The sequence below is a fragment of the Triticum dicoccoides genome, chromosome 2B, assembly GCF_002162155.2.
Source record: "Triticum dicoccoides isolate Atlit2015 ecotype Zavitan chromosome 2B, WEW_v2.0, whole genome shotgun sequence".
Classification (NCBI taxonomy): domain Eukaryota; kingdom Viridiplantae; phylum Streptophyta; class Magnoliopsida; order Poales; family Poaceae; genus Triticum; species Triticum dicoccoides.
The window spans coordinates 404,729,327-404,739,860 of record NC_041383.1 but is presented as its reverse complement, the minus strand read 5'-3'; the positions used below and the strand labels follow the sequence as shown (position 1 = coordinate 404,739,860).

At 43.0% G+C, this 10,534-nt stretch overlaps 1 long non-coding RNA gene across 3 annotated transcripts; it reads right to left on the bottom strand.

The window, feature by feature from the left end:
* Positions 1-237: 237 nt before the first annotated feature.
* On the bottom strand, positions 238-1,767 carry LOC119367755. Of its 3 annotated transcripts, none has more exons than XR_005176425.1 (4): positions 1,098-1,767; positions 884-986; positions 717-761; positions 238-640 (listed from the first exon to the last, which is right to left on the bottom strand). It is a non-coding gene; the product is annotated as an uncharacterized LOC119367755 (long non-coding RNA). The 3 variants fall into 3 exon arrangements; XR_005176426.1 differs by having other exon boundaries at positions 884-983; XR_005176424.1 differs by having other exon boundaries at positions 884-1,767.
* Between the last annotated feature and the right edge of the window lie 8,767 nt (positions 1,768-10,534).

Sequence of the window (10,534 nt, the reverse complement as noted above, 5' to 3'; positions counted from 1 at the left end):
AGAAGCACCCGGGAGCTCCTGTGTATTTCCTAACATACATACTATAACTTGAGCACACACTTATATGTGGTTTCACGACAAACAAGAATGAAGTAGAAGTGGTTAACTAAATGCTTTGTTAAATACGCACACACAAAATAAATCTGGGTATATTCAGACAAACGGGAAGAAAACTGAGCCCTTAGAGGGTCTCTAGTATATTTACAGAAGGGAAAAAATGAACAACACTTGCAATACATTTTGTACCGAGAAAAGAAACAAAATGTACAGTAAAAGATGCTTTGGAATCATGTGTATAGAAAATGGGTGACTGCACATGTACATACATACACAAAATTAGTACTGGACCTCTTGTAACTCCAGGTCGTATGCAATAGAGACAATCCTAAATAACTTACAACTATGCAATTGTGGCATTGTTCAACAAAAAGACAGCTTGGCACCACCCAAAAAGACAAGAATTCTGTGCAAAAACTTCAGTGGCACGACGACATGACGTTTGGTCAAATTACAGGGACAATCCATTCAGTAAAATCAACAGAAAATTGTTCAGCCTGCTCCACCGCTCCTGGACTTATTTCAGCAACAGACAATTCTAGATCAGTAGTCTTTGGTGAAGCCTGCTTCAGTACTTATTTCTCTGCAGAGTATACTGAGAGAAATTAGTGTGATTTCTTTGAAACAAACTAACACAAGAATAGACGCAATGGTCTCACCTCGTCAGCGACCCCTTCCTGAAGCTGCCTTCTATATCCTGAAATCTGCAGGAAAAATCAAAATCGAAATAAAATCAGAGACATGATAGAACAACATTATCTTGCGAAATATGCACCTAATCGAACAGGAAGCAAACCTAAAATTAAAAGATCCATCACACACATACCTGCTCAGCTTCTATTGGCAGCTTGGCACCGGAGCTGTCGGGAACGAGTAGCTCAACACTGTTAGAAATATTGCGCGGCCTAGTCATGGCAGTCCTGCCGCTGCTAACCTCCATGGCCAGCACAAAAAAGGGCATGTCGTTGGAGGTTGAGAACCAGAGAGGCAGAGATAACACTAAAGGGAATAACGCCGACAGAGAAAACAAAGTAACTTACAGCCCAGTTCATCTTCCTTATTCACCCAGGCACGCTGATCTCTGCACTCGCCGGTGCTAGCCGTCATCCACAAGACAACGGGCATGAGGAGCAGCATCGCCAATCCATGGCTTTGTGAGCCGCATATAAGTCCCGCCCCAAAAGACGGAACCAGGGAGGGTTCTGGTGCATCGGCCTGGGGTAGACCAAGTGATCCCTTGACCAGCGGCAGCCTATGACGGAGTGGAGCCGCAACTCAAACCACTTCGCCCACAACAGTGCGCAGCTGTCGGCCGTCCGAGGCGACCTGATCTGGGAATCCCTCTCCACAAATCCCAACTTCTATACTATTGTGCACCCCCATCACCGACCAAACCTCACCGGATAAGAGAGAGGCCAACCTCCCTAACCCCGCAGTGCCACCGGCCAGAGGGATCACCGCGGAGACGGGAAAGGAGCCAGGGGGAACCTTATCCCACAGCGTTGACGTCGCCCCTACCTGCCCGCCAGTGCCAGAATAAAATTCTAAAACAACATTATCTACAATCGCCTCGCGGTCGTACACTATCCCGCACACCTCCGAGAGCCCGACGGCTTACCGGAGGCGATGGAGACCAGCGGAGGCAGCCCGCCTGGAAACCGCCTCTCGTGTCGGGAGAGAGACCGAGAGATTTCCATCGTGTGTAGCGACTTTGATCTTTAGGAGGGGTACTCGAAACTTCTGTTTCTTTCCCGAGAGAAATAGAAACAAGTAGTCCGTCTGACATGCGGGGTGCTTCTGCAAAATGTTGTACAGTGGCTCAAGCATAACTTATCTCACTCTCAGCCGTCCGTTTCAGATCAGACGGCACATATGCCACAAAAGCAGGCACGCCATCACCACCAACTCACATTTTTATAGGAGTAGAGATAATTATGAAAGTGGATTTGGAGAGGTCACGACTTTATTTATTGATGAATCTACTATTTCAGAAGAGGTTCCAATTGATTATGAGAACAAAGTTGCTATCTATGATGATTATTGTGATGACATGTATGCTATAAATAATTATGATAACCATGAAACTTGTCATCTTGATTTTAATTTTCAATTGGATTATGCCTCACATGATAGTTATTTTGTTGAGTTTGCTCTCACTACTATTCATGAGAAGAAATATGCTTATGTGGAGAGTAATAAAATTTCTATGCTTGTGGATCATGAAAAGAATGCTTTATGTGATAGTTATATTGTTGAACTCATTCATGATGCTACTGAAAATTATTATTAGGGAGGAATATATGCTGGTAGGAGTTGCAATAATATCAAGTTTCCTCTCTATGTGTTGAAAGTTTTGAAGTTATGCTTGTTTTATTTTGCTATGCTAGTTGATTCTTGTTTCTATAAATTGTTTGCTCACAAAATCCCTATGCATAGGAAATGGGTTAGACTTAGATGTGTTAGTCATATGCTTCATGATGCTCCCATTATGTTTCAATTTTTATCTTTTATGTGAGCATCATTGACATCATCATGCCTAGCTAAAAAAGGCATTAAAGAAAAGATCTTGTTGGGAGACAATCCAACATTTACCCCTACTGTTTTTGTGTGTCCACATGATTAAGCTACTATATTAATCATGTTTTATAGCTTTTGTTTCAATAAAGTGCCAAGTAAAGCCTTAGGGATGGTCTATGGTGATAGTTAACTTGATTATATGCAAAAACATTAACTTTTGCTCTTAGTCCAGAATTTTGCAAATTAACTGGGACGTGATTTTGTTCTGAATTGTTTACACAAGATTGATATACATATTTCCTAGATTGTCCTAATTTTTCATAATTTTTGGAGTTACACAGGTATGGAAAGTTTCCAGATTACTACAGACTGTTCTGTTTTTGAAAGATTCTATTTTCATTGTGTTGTTTGCTTATTTTGATGAATCCATGAGTAGTATCGGAGGGTATGAACCATATAAAAGTTGGAATACAGTAGATATAACACCAATATAAAATTGGAATGAGTTCACAACAGTACCTAAGTGGTGATTTGCTTTCTTATACTAACGGAGCTCATAAGATTTTCTGTGGAGTTTTGTGTTGGGAAGTTTTCATGTTTTGGGTAAAGTTTAGATGGAATATGGAATAGGGAGAGGCAAGAGCCTAAGCTTGGGGATGCCCAAGGCACCCAAGGTAATATTCAAGGAATATCCAAGCAACTAAGCTTGGGGATGCCCCAGATGGCATCCCCTCTTTCGTCTTCGTTCATTGGTAACCTTACTTGGAGCTATATTTTTATTCACCACATGATATGTGTTTTGCTTGGAGCGTCAGTTTATTTTATTAGTATTTTCTTGCTGTTATTCAGAGACATGTTTTCTATCTTTTAGTTCAATAAAAAAATCAAGTATAGCCTTTACCATGCTTATTTTACAAGTCTACAAGTTGCTGTTTTGAAAACAGAAAGTTTTCTATCATTGTCTGAATATTTGTGAATAGTCAGAATGGGATAAAATCTTAATTTTTTTACACAATGAGTAACAACAAATTTCTATAGTGTGGTAATTTTTCAGAATTTTTGGAGTTAGGGAAGCATGATGCCTCTTGCATTCTTTACAGACTGTCCTGTTTAGACAGATTGCTATTATGTTTGCATTGTTTGCATAGGTTTGATTATTTAATGATTCTATTTGAGGATAGGAGTGTTAAATATGCAGAGGCATTTAGTAGGCAATATCAAATAATAGTTTTAGTGATTTGCTATAGTAGAGAATGATTAGGTTATTACATTGATTTATACTAACTTACCTCATGAGTTCTTGTTGAGTTTTGTGTGGATGAAGTTTTTAAGATTTTGGGAAACCGTGATGTAAAAGGAATTAAGGAGACACAAAAGCTCAAGCTTGGGGATGCTCAATGCATCCCTAATTAATATTTCAATAAGTATCAAGCATCTAAGCTTGGGGATGCCCCAGTTGGCATCCCACCTTTCTTCTTCAACAACTATCAGTCAGTTTTGGTTGAGCCTAAGTTTTTGTTTCTTCACATGATATGTGCTATCCTTGCAATGTCATTTTATTTTATTTTGATTTGCTTGTTGTTTGAATAAAATATTAAGATCTGATATTCTTGAGAGTCTTCACATAGTGACATAATTATTCAACTACTCATTGATCTTCACTTATATCTTTTGGAGTAGTTTATCATTTGCTCTAATGCTTCACTTATATCCTTTTAAAGCACGGCGGTGGTTTTATTTTGAAGGAATTGATGAACTCCCATGCTTCACATATTATATTGAGAGTCTTAAACAACACAGTAATTTGCTTTGGTTATGAATTTAGTCCTAATATGATCGACATCCAAGAGGAATATAATAAAAACTTTCATATAAAGTGCATTGAATACTATGAGAAGTTTGATACCTTATGATTGTTTTGAGATATGAGGATGGTGATATTACAGTCATGCTAGTGAGTAACTGTGGATTGTAGAAATACTTGTGTTAAAGTTTGTGATTCCCGTAGCATGCACGTATGGTGAACCGTTATGTGATGAAGTCGGAGCATGATTTATTTATTGATTATCTTCCTTATGAGTGGCGGTCGGGGACGAGCGATGGTATTTTCCTACCAATCTATCCCCCTAGGAGCATGTGCTAGTACTTCATTTCGATAACCAATAGATTTTTGCAATAAGTATGTGAGTTCTTTATGACTAATGTTGAGTCCATGGATTATACGCACTCTCACCCTTCCATCATTGCTAGCCTCTCTAGTACCGCGCAACTTTCGCCGGTACCATACACCCACCATATACCTTCCACAAAACAACCACCATACCTACCTATTATGGCATTTCCATAACCATTCCAAGATATATTGCCATGCAACTTTCCACCATTATTTATTATGACACACTTCATCATTGTCATATTTCTTTGCATGATCATGTAGTTGACATTGTATTTGTGGGAAAACCACCGTTCATAATTCTTGTAGTGATCAGATCTCAAACGGTCAAGTCTCTGTGCATCAGTGTCATCCCTGGATCAGTAATGCTGACATGCACAGTACTCGAGGAATTATAATAGAGTTTCAATCACTCACTTATTACATCAAGTCCTCATAAAGAGTATGATTACACAAAAGTATCATGGCTGAAGGCCATCTAGACTGAATAACTGCGGAAGCTTCGAAGGTAAATGAGTCCATCAACTCCAACGACATAGCTGAGTGCAAAACAACGACCTATCGCACCTTATTCATCGTCTGAGTAGTCTGCAACATGAGACGTTGCAGCCATGTAGGTCAGCACATTGAATATGCTGGCAGAGTTACACAGTAAAGCAATGAAATGCAAGAAATATATCTACATGCAATATTTGGCTGGTGGAGGCTGAAGTTTATGATTTTTGCATAAAGCTAGTTTTTCCCTACAACAAAGGAATAAATTTATTTAACTACTCCCAAGTTGCCCAATATTTGAGAAGGTAACCCCAACTCAAATCCCAATTAAAAGTATCATCATTAACCCAAATCAAATTAATTAAAGTAACGTGATGAGATCACATCAATAGATTCAAGTACTAGATACTCAAGATGTCCATAACCGGGGACAAGGCTAACCATGATTAGTTTATACACTCTGCAGAGGTTGCGCACTTTTTCCCACAAGACTCGACCGCATCCATGATCGGATGATCGAGGCATGGTCTTTCTGAAGCATTAACTCTCTACTTCGGGCGGATCGGTACACCTACTTTCCCCTACATCCGATAGTCCACCTCTTCAAGAGCTCACGCAACTTAATCAACTATACCAGAGCCCATAATGGCTTGTGGCTGCACATGGAAGTTTCTAGCATGAATAATCTTATGATCCCTTTGAGCCTGGGTGGCATTCCATAGGAAAAATCACACGGGTACTCCAAGATTTCCCAAAACAGACAACACTGGGTTCCCCAGGTGTCTCAACCAATCCACCCAGATGTATATTAAAGTTACCACCTTAATGTTATCCATGATTAAATAACTCTCAAACTTCCATGTGTGAATCACGATCCAATCCCCGTCTACGAGCATGGCTAAGCAATAAATAAGCATACGTATATTCCCGGGGTGATCCAAAGGATTAGGTTCCTACCTCAAGCACTACAACCAAGACCACATGTTCCCAATCCTACTCATGCAAATATTTGAGGGGCAAAACTAATGCATAGTAAAAACTGGGTATAAAGGAGTATGATCAAAGTGTAACTTGCCTTGCTGACGATCTATAAACTCTAGAGATTCGTAGTAACAAGCTTCGCACTTTGGGTAATCTAGCGTAAACAAACAGTAGCATACATAAGCAATCACTCAAACAAAACAATGGGAAAACCGAGAAAAGATCCAAATCAAACACGAAACAAGCAAACAGCTTAAACTAACAAAATTCCTAACATCAATATTATCATGTGAATTAGATCTTAACAGTAGGTACATATGATTAGCTACGATTTGCAAAAAGATTCAACTCAAACGGAGCAACGAAACTCAAAATACGAACGAAACAAGATCGTTACTAATCTGGTCTAAACTCGAATTTTACAGTACCAAAATCATGTCCAAGTTGGTGAACTGGAAAGAACAGAACGATACGAATATTTAGGCGCTGGTTTCATCTAATTTGGATAAACGAGTAAAAAGTTATGTTAGTTTAAAGATCAGGGGCTAAATCACGATAAAACTATTCGCAGATAGGTCCCTGGCCGAAAATAAACTAAAAAGAAAAATCCTATGGCGCGAACGTTCGCTAACAGAGCTTATTCGATGAAAACCTTCGTTAAAGCGAACGAACGAACAGACGTTCGTTAACAAATAAAACCGAACTAAACCGAACCGAAAAACCGAAAAAACCGGGGTTCCGATCGGTCTTACCGGTTCACGAGAAAACCGGCGGCGACGGCGAGATCGGACGACGGTGTCGGGCGACGAGGCATCGGCGGCGAGGCGGCGGGGCGACACTAGGCGACGGCGGCGCGGGCGTGCGGCGGCGGTGGCGCGGGCGTGCTGCTGCTGGTGGGAGGCAGCGGCGATGCGGTGGAGGAGAGGCGGCGGAGCGACGCACTATTTAAGGGGGGGGGCTCGGCCTCGTCTTGGGGAAGGGGCCGGCCTCGGGAGGCGTGCCCGCCTCAGACTTGGCCGGCGGCGGCGAGGCGGACTCCCGCACGGGGGAAGGCGGCGGCGCGGCACTGCTGGGCTGGCTCGGCTGGGCCTTCGGCCCAGTCAGGCAGAAAGAACTTCTTTTATTTAAATTAATTTCGCCCGAAAGAAAAATCCTAAATAAAATATAAAAAAATTCTAAAAATTCCAGAAACAATTTTCACCGTCCAAACCTAATATTTAGGACAAGGTGAACATTTTTCTGGACTAAGATGCAATTTCCAAAATGCAATATTTTTCTAATTCAAATAAAATAGCAAATAAAATACCAATAGAATCATAATTTGATTTTAAAATTCTTTCTCCAATATTTCTCTCAGGTTGAAGAAGTCATATTATCTTCTCTCATATACTTTTATTTTTGGAAATAATTGGAGAGAAAAATAATAAAATCAAATTGATCCTTTCTTCAAATTTGAAATAAATTCAAATATGATTTTTGTGAAACCTCCAACTCGCTCCTTGGGTCCTTGAGTTGCTTAAGATTTCTAGGATCACAACAAATACAAGAACAAATATGATATGCATATGATGAGCTATGTATAACATCCAAATTGAAAATTGGGATGTTACAATTCTTTCATACATGTCACTCTTGATTCATTGCACATCCCGGTACATCGCCAGAGGCATTCATATAGAGTCATATTTTGTTCTAAGTATCGAGTTGTAAGTAAATAAAAGTGTGATGATCTTCATTATTAGAGCATTGTCCTAGTGAGGAAATGATGATGGAGACTATGATTCCCCCACAAGTCGGGATGAGACTCCGGATGAAAAATAAAGAAAAAATAAAAAAGAGGCCAAAAAAAGAGGAGGCCCCAAAAAAAGAAGAAAAAAAATGAGAGAAAAAGAGAGAAGGGGTAATACTACTATCCTTTTACCACACTTGTGCTTCAAAGTAGCACCATGATCTTGATGATAGAGAGTCTCCTATGTTGTCACTTTCATATACTAGTGGGAACTTTTCATTATAGAACTTGGCTTGTATATTCCAATGATGGGCTTCCTAAAATTGCCCTAGGTCTTCGTGAGCAAGCAAGTTGGATGCACACCCACTTAGTTTCTTTTTGAGCTTTCATACACTTATAGCTCTAGTGCATTTGTTGCATGGCAATCCCTACTCACTCGCATTGATATCTATTGATGGGTGAGGGAGTCCTGGATTAGGGGGTGTCAGGATGGCCGGACTATAGCCTTTGGCCGGACTCCTGGACTATGAAGATACAAGATTGAAGACTTCGTCCCGTGTCCGGATGGGACTTTCCTTGGCGTGGAAGGCAAGCTTGGCGATACGGATATGTAGATCTCCTACCATTGTAACCGACTCTGTGTAACCCTAACCCTCTTCGGTGCCTATATAAACCGGAGGGTTTTAGTCCATAGGACGAACAACAATCATACCATAGGCTAGCTTCTAGGGTTTAGCCTCTCTGATCTCGTGGTAGATCTACTCTTGTACTACCCATATCATCAATATTAATCAAGCAGGAGTAGGGTTTTACCTCCATCGAGAGGACCCGAACCTGGGTAAAAACATCGTGTCCCTTGTCTCCTGTTACCATCCGCCTAGACGCACAGTTCGGGACCCCCTACCCGAGATCCGCCGGTTTTGACACCGACATTGGTGCTTTCATTGAGAGTTCCTCTATGTCGTCATCTTTAGGCCCGATGGTTCCTTCGATCATCAACAACGATGCGGTCCGGGGTGAGACTTTTCTCCCCGGACAGATCTTCGTATTCGACAGCTTTGCACTGCGGGCCAATTCACTTGGCCATCTGGAGCAGAGTGAAAGCTACACCCCTGGCCATTAGGTCAGATTTGGAAGTTTGAACTATACAGCTGACGTCCGCGGAGACTTGATCTTTGACGGGTTCGAGCCACAGCCAAGCGCGCCGCACTATCATGATGGGCATGATCTAGCTCTGCCGCCGGACAGTGCCCTGGAGGCCGCACCAGTGTCCGCTCCGACCCTTAGCTCGGAGCCGACTGTGCCGATCGAGGATGGGTGGCTGGACACCGCCTCGGGGGCTGCTATCTCTATGGCGATTGAGCCGAATACCAACCCTGTCCTTTGCGAAGCTCGTGACTCCAAGGTGCCGGACTCCTCTCCGGACTCCGAACCTTCCGCGCCCCTGCCAATCGAATCCGATTGGGCACCGATCATGGAGTTCATTGCCGCGGACATCTTTCAGCACTCGCCCTTTGGCGACATCCTGAATTCGCTAAAGTCTCTCTCTTTATCAGGAGAGCCCTGGCCGGATTATGGTCAGGAAGGTTGGGATGCACACGACAAAGAAATTCAAAGCCCACCCACCACCCACTTCGTAGCCACTGTCGATGATTTAACCGACATGCCCGGCTTCGACTCCGAAGACATCGACGGTATGGATGACGATGCAGGAGACGACCAAGAACCAGCGCCTACAGGGCACTGGAAGGCCACCTCATCATACGACATATACATGGTGGACATCCCAAAAGATGGGAATGGCGATGGAACAATGGAGGATGACCCCTCCAAGAAACAGCCTAAGCGCCAGCGTCAGCGGCGCCGCTTTAAATCCCGCCACAGCAAAAATGGTGATTCCGGCACGGGAGACAATAACACCCCGGACAGTGCCAAAGACAACCCCCTCCAGCAGGATTCAGCGTAGGAGGATGGAGAAGCCAGCCCTCATAAGAGAGCGGCAGACAGAGAGGTAGAGGACGATAATACATGCCTCCCTCCGAAGACGAGGCAAGCCTCGACGATGACGAATTTGTCATGCCTGAGGATCCTGTCGAACATGAGCGTTTCAAACGTAGGCTTATGGCCATGGCAAGCAGCCTCAAGAAAAAACAGCAACAACTTAGAGCTGACCAAGATTTGCTAGCCGACATATGGACTGAAGTCCTGGTGGCCGAAGAGTATGAACTCGAGTGCCCCTCCAAGAGCTACCCAAAACGCAGGCTGCTACCCCGATTAGAGGAGGAAGCACCTAAACTACATCACCAGCGCATGATACGGCCGACCGACCACCTCGTGGCCGCGACAGAGAGGCCTCTCGGCCCTCCACTCAAGCCGCACCCCGGCGTCGCTCAAAAAATACCAAGGCGCGGGGAAGTGCGCCAGACCTGCAAGATATATTGGAGGACAGGGCAGGGCAAACAAGATCGATCTACGGATCGCGTGGGCGCCCCACTACATGTGACGATAACCGTCACGCCGGATATGGCAATTCCGGCCGGGCCGAACACAGTAGACAAAGCTCATTTGAGCTACGTCGTGAT